Source organism: Hemitrygon akajei, chromosome 15, assembly GCF_048418815.1.
Source record: "Hemitrygon akajei chromosome 15, sHemAka1.3, whole genome shotgun sequence".
In the NCBI taxonomy this organism is placed as follows: Eukaryota; Metazoa; Chordata; class Chondrichthyes; order Myliobatiformes; family Dasyatidae; genus Hemitrygon; species Hemitrygon akajei.
Window position 1 is genome coordinate 49,601,229 of NC_133138.1, and position 8,550 is coordinate 49,609,778.

At 41.7% G+C, this 8,550-nt stretch overlaps 1 long non-coding RNA gene across 1 annotated transcript in view; it reads left to right on the forward strand.

Annotated features, from left to right (window-relative positions):
- The window catches only part of LOC140739342 (uncharacterized), a 34,026-nt gene extending 25,769 nt beyond the window's left edge, over nt 1-8,257 (forward strand). The window contains exons 2-3 of the long non-coding RNA XR_012101608.1: nt 1,405-1,490; nt 7,850-8,257. This is a non-coding gene — a long non-coding RNA (uncharacterized lncRNA). The remainder of the gene's footprint in view (nt 1-1,404; nt 1,491-7,849) is intronic.
- The last annotated feature ends 293 nt before the right edge of the window (nt 8,258-8,550 follow it).

Below are 8,550 nucleotides of genomic sequence, written 5' to 3' on the forward strand. Positions count from 1 at the left end.
TCCCCATTTCTCCTTCTCCCCACACTGATTCTCTTATCATGCAGGGGTAATTTACAGTAAACACTTTAACCTACTAAGAAGTTTGGGAGCAAACATAAGGAAATCTTCAGATGCTGGAAATTCAAACAACACACACAAAATGCTGGTGGAACACAGCAGGCCAGGCAGCATCTTTAAGGAGAAGCACTGTCGACGTTTCGGGCCATGTGGTGAACTACATATACCTGTCTGGACACGCCCCCTGCTGACTGCTCCTGTGGCCCCTCCCACTGACCATGGCTCCTCCCATAGACCCTGGTATAAAGGCGATTGAGGCCTGAGCCCGGCCCTCAGTCTCCAGGATGTAGTATGGTGGTCAACTACTGCTTGTTCTTTCTTCCAGTCAATAAAAGCCGATATCTCGCCTTCACGTCTCTGAGAGAGTTATTGATGGTGCATCAGGCCAAGACCCTCCGTCAGGACTAACTGAAAGGATAGATGCTGCCTGGCCTGCTGTGTTCCACCAGCATTTTGTGTGTGTTGTAAGAAATTTGGGAGGTTATTCAGGGAAATCTATGTGATCTGCCAGACATGCAAACTCTACACAAAATGACCACCAGAGGTCAGTATTGCTGGAGCTGTGAATCAGAGCCAGCATGTGCTGTGCTGCTCACTTGCTGGTAATGCAAGTTCTATTTAGATGCTTTACACTCCAATTTAGATGTGCTCAATACCCAGTCTGATTGTTAAAATCAGATTTGTATTTTGATGCACACCATATTTGTCCTGTAAGAGTACATTCTACAATCATCATTACTCCAATCTTCCCATTGATTCACCACTGTTCTATTTTACAACACTTCCCTAGAAGCAACTTGGTTAGCATCCCTCTTATCTCACACCTCTGGATTTGTCAAGATCAGAAATTTAACCAAAGCTATTTTCCGCCCAATTTATATGCCCGGAATAAAAACAGAAAATGCTGGCAATACTTAGCCAGCATAGCTTTTCTCGGATGAAGGGGGAAGAGTGCAGGAAAAGAATTAACATCCTAAATCATTGACCTAGCATCAGAGTATACTATCATTCAAAACCTTACCAGTCTGAAACATTAACTCTGCCTTTCTCTTTCCTTGGATCCTGCTTGATCTGCAGAGTTTTTCCTAGTATTTTCCAACCTTATTTCCAATTTACAATGTTCAGAGCATATTTTTGTTTGTATTAGCTGTTTATTCAATATTCGAAGATGTAACTCAGTGGATAAGAAATGTTCTGATCTGGGGATCAGTTTTAAGGCATTATTAAGATGCAACCATAAACATTACTTCTGACTTTTTCTGTGTCAAAACTGCTAAAGTCACCCAATATTATTTTTGCATAGCTTTATGAAGATTTAACAAATGTTGATATATTTTTAATCCTCAGGACATCACTGTAGGAGTTCCTCAGGGAAGTGTCCTAGGACCAACCATCTTCAGCAGTTTCATCAATGACCCTCCTTCCATAAAAAGGTCAGCGGGGGGATGTTTGCAGATGACTACACAATGTTCACACCATTTGTGTCTCGTCAGATAGTGAGGCAGTTCATACCTGATGCACCATCAATAACTCTCTGAGATGTGAGGCGAGATATCGGCTTTTATTGACTGGAAGAAAGAACAAGCAACAATTGACCACCATGCTACATCCTGGAGACTGAGAGGCAGGGCTCAGGCCCCAATTGCCTTTATACCGGGGTCTGTGGGAGGAGCCACGGTCAGTGGGATGAGCCACAGGAGCAGTCAGCAGGGGGGCCGTGTCCAGACAGGTATATGTAGTTCACCACAATACCCAAGTGCAGCAGGACCTGGACAATATCCAGGCTTAGGCTGACAAGTGACAAGTAACATTCAAGTCACGCAATTTCCAGGCAATGGCCATCTCCAACAAGAGAGGTTCTAACCATCATCCCTTGACATTCAGTGACATCACCATCACTGAATCCCCTACTATCAACATCCTGGGGGTTACCATTGACAGGAAACTGAGCAGGTCTAGCTATATAAACACTGTGGCTAACAGAGCAGGTCAAAGGCTAGGAATCCTGCAGCATGTAACTCACCTCTGACTCCCCAAAGCCTGTCCACCATCTACAAGGCTCAGGTCAGGAGAGTAATGGAATACTCGCCACTCGCCTGGATGAGTGCAGCTCCATCAACACTTGAGAAGCTTGACACCCCAGCATAAGGCAGCCACTTGATTGGTACCCCTTCCACAAGCATCCAATCCCTCCACCATGAATGAACAATTGTGCCCTATCTACAAAGTGCAGTGCAACAACACACTAAAGTTCCTAAGGAAGCACCTTCCAGACCCACGGCCACCACCGTCATGAAGTACGAGAAGAGCAGATACCTGGGAACACCACCACTTGGAAATCCCCTCCAAGTCACTCACCATCCTGACTTGGAAACATATCGCTGTTCCTTCATTGTCGCTGGGTCAAAATTCCCTCCCTAACTGCACTGTGGGTGTACTTACACCTCAGGGACAGCAGTGGTTCAAGAAGGCATCTCATCACCACCTTCTGAAGGGCAACTAGGGATGGGCAATAAATGCTGGCCTAGCTGGCAATGCCCACATCTCATAAATGAATTTAAAAAATCAGCTCATAGTGGTCCACACAGAAAACTACCTTCTCCTTTCATGTTGGTTAAGTAGGGCACTTTAGTTAAATAATCCAGAATGGAAAAAAATGCATATTAGTAACAGTGACCAGGTAACTTTTGGATTGCTGTTAAAAGCCCATTTGGTTCATTAGTATCTAATGGAACAAAATCAACTGTTCACAACTGGCCTGTGGTGACTCCTCAGCCAGCACAACGTGGTTGGCTCTTATTTGCTCTGAAATCACTCATCAAGCTACTGAATTGAAGAGGAAGTAGGGATAGGCAACAAATGTCAGGATTGCCAGCAATATTGACATATTGTGAGTGATTGAAACTAGTGCATCTTGAAAGGACCTGCCTTAAAGCAACCTTTCATAAAATTCACAATTCATATGCCAACACATAATGTAGTAATATTGTATGTGCATTGCACTCCATTCTGAAACTGGGCATCACTGACATCAATTAAATAGAATTTTAGAAGCAGAGTTTCACTTGTGCACATCGCATCTTTCATTAGGTGCACATACATTTCTACCCAATCTGTTTTATTTGGATTTATTTGGAGATGCAGCGCAGAATAGGCCCTTTTGCCCTTCAGGCTGTGCCACTCAGCAACCCTGACAACTCCCGATTTAACCTAATCACAGGACAATTTACAATGACCAAAGAACCTACTAACTAGTATTTGGACTGTGGGAGGAAAGTGGAGCACATGTAGAAAGCCCATGGGGAGGATGTATGGGCTTCTTACAGATGTCATTAAATTGAACTCCAAACTCCGATGCCCTGAGCTGTAATAGCGTCGTGCTAACTGCTACACTATCCTGGTGTTACTGGTAGATTGGCAAATGTTGATGAAGGCAAATAAACTTGTTTTAAAGTACTTGGGATCCTCCTTATCCATCTGACAAGCTACATTATGGTTAACAATACACGTGACTACAGCTCTCCTCAAAGCCGTGTATTAGGAGCTCTTGCTTATTGACAAGGGCTTGGGCTAGTGGGAGTGTGAACTGAGGGTAAACTTCGAAAATAAAATAGTTTTTGTCTATGAAAAACTAAATATAAACAAAAATTGTATTCTCTGCAGTTTAAAACTTTTATTACACCATCAATACTTAGAAGATTATTTCAGGAGTTTATGAGAACCCTAGCCAAATCAAATGACCTTGTATTTGAATTAGTTGATAGAGTACAGCTACCACCCATTTATTCCAACTAATCCACAAGCCTCCTCTGTTTTCTCATTCCCCTCATCCTTTCACCATTATAATTTCATATTCCAATTATTCCTAGGTGTTTTTGCTGAAGTTCTGTATTTAGTGCGCTATGTTAATGGAGTCTCTGAAATTAGAAAAATCTTTTGAGCAAAAATCTTTCAATAAAGAGCATTTGGTTCTTCCAATCACTCAGGCACAGAAGGGAGTAACGTACTGATATTTCTGATTTTGGATAAGACCATCACAATCAGGCATTTAGATGTCACAGTTCTTCATCATGCATTGACATTGTCCAATTCCAGTATATTATTCTGAAAGTCTTTGTAATAATTGGAGTTTTATGTTTGCACTTGTAACTGTTATGGTTGGGTGAAACGTTCTTTACTGAAAAGCAAAGTATTTGTATATAAAACTGGAAAAACTGTACAAAGTAAAATGCTGGTATTTGGTTGTCAGGAGATGTCAGTTATGATACCACATGAGCTTCAGTTACATGATTATGCTTCAAGAAATATTTAATTACCTATATATACAGTATATTATGATATAATAAGATTATAAAAGCTGCTACATTAATACATTATTTCTTCCATTTACATATTAGCAATTTTATCATCTCCCATTCCAGCATCATAATTTCCATGCACTACATTTGATTGGGACTGTTCATTTTCTTACCTCCTTTATCTTGTGACTTCAACCAGTCATTGCATAATCCAGGCGGATAAAGTATTTCCAATTTCTCTCAGAAGCATAGATGGCTCTCCAAAATTCACACATAAAACTCACTCAATGTCCCAAACTCAAATATGCCTCCTGGCACTGGTTCCTGTGGAATACTATTAAATACAGACCTCTTGCACAAATAAGACCCTTGAATCACCACCCTCTGTCTTCTACGCGCAAGCCAGTTCTGAATCCAGCCATTTTAACCTTCTGGGTTAGCCTCCCATGAGGGACTTTATCAAATGCCTTAATGAAATCATGTAGACAACATCCGTTGCCCTACCCTCGTCAATCTCTCTCATCACCTTGTCAAAAAACACAATCAAGTTGGTAAGGCACGACCTGCCCCACTCAAGGATATACTAGCTCTTCCTAATTAGACCATGGGTTTCCAAATGCTCATATATCCTAACTCTAACAATTTTCTCCAGCAATTTCCCTACAATTGACATGAGACTCACAGGTCTACAGGTCCCAGGATTTTCCCTTGTTCCCTTCTTGAATAGAGGTACAACATTAGCCACTCACCAGTCCTCTGGGACCTTGCCTGCCCTTCCAATCAACTTTGGACAGCTCTTCTTTCATGCCTCTGTTGTTACTTTTACTCAACTGTAATAAAAAATACCCTCATTTGCTGAGCCACAAGCTGTTCTAAAACCTATATTGGTTGATATTCTACAAATTTCTTTCCTTGGGATTCACGACCAAACTGGTTTTTCCTGGACTACATATTTATTAGGTCCCTGATGATCACTGTAATATTGCCTTTCTCCTGTTGTAATTTATACTCACATCTTGGCTACTATTTGGAGGCCTGTATATCACTTTCATTCAGGGTCTTTTTATCTATGTAGTTTACTGACTCTATCAACAAGGATTCTGCATCGTCTGATCCTATGACACCTTTTGATAAGGATTTAATTTCATTTTATACTAATAGAGCCATCTCACCCCATCTGCCCAATGCCTTTTCTTCCCCAAGGATGTGTAACCTTGGATGTTTAGTTCACAGCTATTGCCTTCTTTCAGACATGACTGCACTAATGTCACAAGAATTCAACTCCACTTCTCCCACACTAATCTTTGAGCCACAGATTTAACTCTTAATCTGTGTCAATATGTGCATGGCTTGGGCAACAATCTAAAGTTATTACCTTTTTTTGTTCTTTTTTAAATGTAGTCCATAACTGCTCATAATCCCTCTGCATAACCTCTTTCCTTGTTCTGCTTATATCGTTGGTACCTACATGGACGACAACAACTGGATTCAAATTCCTCTGCAGGTCAGACGAGTCATCCCAAACCTGGGCACCAAGCAGGCAATACAGCCGTCCAGTCTTTCAATCTTTGCAACAGAGAACTGTGTCTATACAATTCTGTTCCCTATTACAACCACATTGAGATACATATATATATGTATATATATATATATATATATAAATAAAATCTCTCCCCCCCTCGCTCTCCCCCTCTTCCCTCTCCCCCTTCCTCCTCCTTTTGAATGGCTCCCTAAATCACATTGCCATGATTAGGCTGCTCATCCTTCTTGCATTCCCCTCCCTTCCTTCCTCCTGTATCCACAAGGAACAAGAATCTCTGAACATAAAGTATACTGCAGATGCTGTGGTCAAATCAAGATGTACAAATAAGCTGGATGAACTCAGCAGGTCGGGCAGCATCCATTGAAATGAGTAGTCAACGTTTCGGGCCGAGACCCTTCGTCAGGACTGAAGAAGGAGGGGGCAGGGGCCCTATAAAGAAGGTAAGGGGAGGGTGGAAGGTGCCAGGTGAAAAACCAATCAGAGGAAAGATCAAGGGTTGAGGAAGGGGATAGGCCGGAGAGGTGAAGAAGGAATGAAAGGGGAAAGCACTATTGGGTAGTAGAAGAAGGCAGAATCATGAGAGAGGTGATAGGCAGCTAGAGGAGGAGGCAGAGTGAAAGTGGGATGGTGGAAGGGAGAGGAAGGGAATTACCGGAAGTTGGAGAGTTCGATGTTCATACCAAGGGGCTGGAGGCTACCCAGACGGTACCTCATATACCTGCTCATTTCAACGGATGCTGCCCAACCTGCTGAGTTCATCCAGCTTGTTTGTACATCTTGACAAGAATCTCTGACCTGTTGGATAAGCTCAAGGGCTGCAGCTACTCCAGCATCACCTCTTGGATCCCTGCACCTACCTCATATGCAGTCACACCCTCCTGTTCTCACAGACTGGATCTAAAGGGTGTGACTGCCTCCTGAAACAGTGTCCAGGTAAATCTCCTCCTCCGTGATCCATCAGTGTTTGAAACTTAGCTTCCAGGTCATCAACTCTGAGCCCAAGTTCCTCAAACCAACATTTGTTGCAGATGTGGTCACCATGAATCACAATGAGTCCATCAGCTACCATATCATACAAATACAACACACCTTCTTCTGACTTTTAATGACTGTTGGCAATCCAACTTACGGTGCATTACTGCCACCAACTGGACTGGAGTGTGGTGTAGAGAATGGGAAAATAAAATTCTTACTAGCTTGCTGTGTCTGCGCCCAGGTATACTGTATATATCAAGTAAAAATGCACACACTGGCATGTTCACGTTGCAATGAGAGAGGGAACAACGTGCATGCGTAGACAACAAATCAATATATAATGCTAAGGGGGGGATGTTTTTGGTCTAAAAGAAATAGATCCATATATTACACTTCCTCTCCCTTTAGATTAATGCAACATAAAACTGAATGTACTATGTATATATATATATATATATATATATATATATATACACACACATATACAATTTCCCTTTCATAAATCCATATTCCAAATAAACATGCCTTCACAATAACAGTCCATAACTAACTTCGCAGTTCCAAAAGCTCAGTATTTTGGGTGGCACTGTGTTTCTATCAGGATAGTGCCTCTGGACCTGTGGAGTGGCATCAGGTTTGGTGGGTATCTTATCTAAGACAACGTTCTCAGTTTCCAGTGTTATTTGCTGTCAGTGACATGATCATCACTGAGAGGTGAGTCCAGTGACTGCAATGTGTCTGTCTTGTTGGATCCAGTTGACTCAGGTGTGTTTTTCAGTTGAGCATCCAGTATCTGGTCCACATGACATCTCCATGTCTGATCTCTAACATTTACTGTGTACATCAGTGGTCCAGTTCTTGTTGCTATCCTACTGGGTATCCACTTGTTTTCTTGGCCTACCTGCCCAATCTCAAAGCTGCTTGCTGTTTCACTTGACCACTGGCTGAACTGTTTATTCTGTACTTCCCTCTGCAGATCTGGTTTCAGGATGTCAAGGAGAGACCTGAGATTCCTGCTCATGAACAACATTGCAGGTGTTTGATTTGTTGTCGCACGAACAGAGTTCCGATTCACAAAAAATAAGTTGTCCACTTAGTGCTGTAGAGAAACGTCCTCCTTGTCATTGCTTTAATGGACTTCTTGAAGGTTTGGATAAACCATTCAGCTAACCTATTTGTTGCTGGGTGGTGAGGAACTGACTTGAAATATCTGATGCCATTTTTCTTTGGGGAGGGAACAATGTGCATGCACAGACAACAGATCAATACACTGTGTTAAGGGGGGTATGTCATTGCTCTAAAAGAAATGGATCCATACATTACTAGTTCTTTATCAAATTAAAACAATGATCTGAAAAAGCTACATTGATTGTAAATAATGAAAGACAATACTGTGAATTAAAGTCATTTCCATAACTTAATAAAGTTTATAAATGAAAATTGTCAACCCCCAAAAATAGTAGTGTAGCCTGCATTTGATTTCTTTCAACCTTATATGCTTCACATTGTAAAAGAATGTGTTCAACTGTTTCATAATGATGACAAAACCTACCCACCCCAGAGTGATGGTTTCCAACAAGATACAAGGAATAATCAACCATTGTATGCCCAGTTTGAAGTTGAGTCAATACAATTCCTTCCGTTCTTGTTTTATCCCCTTCTCCTATCAACCCACCA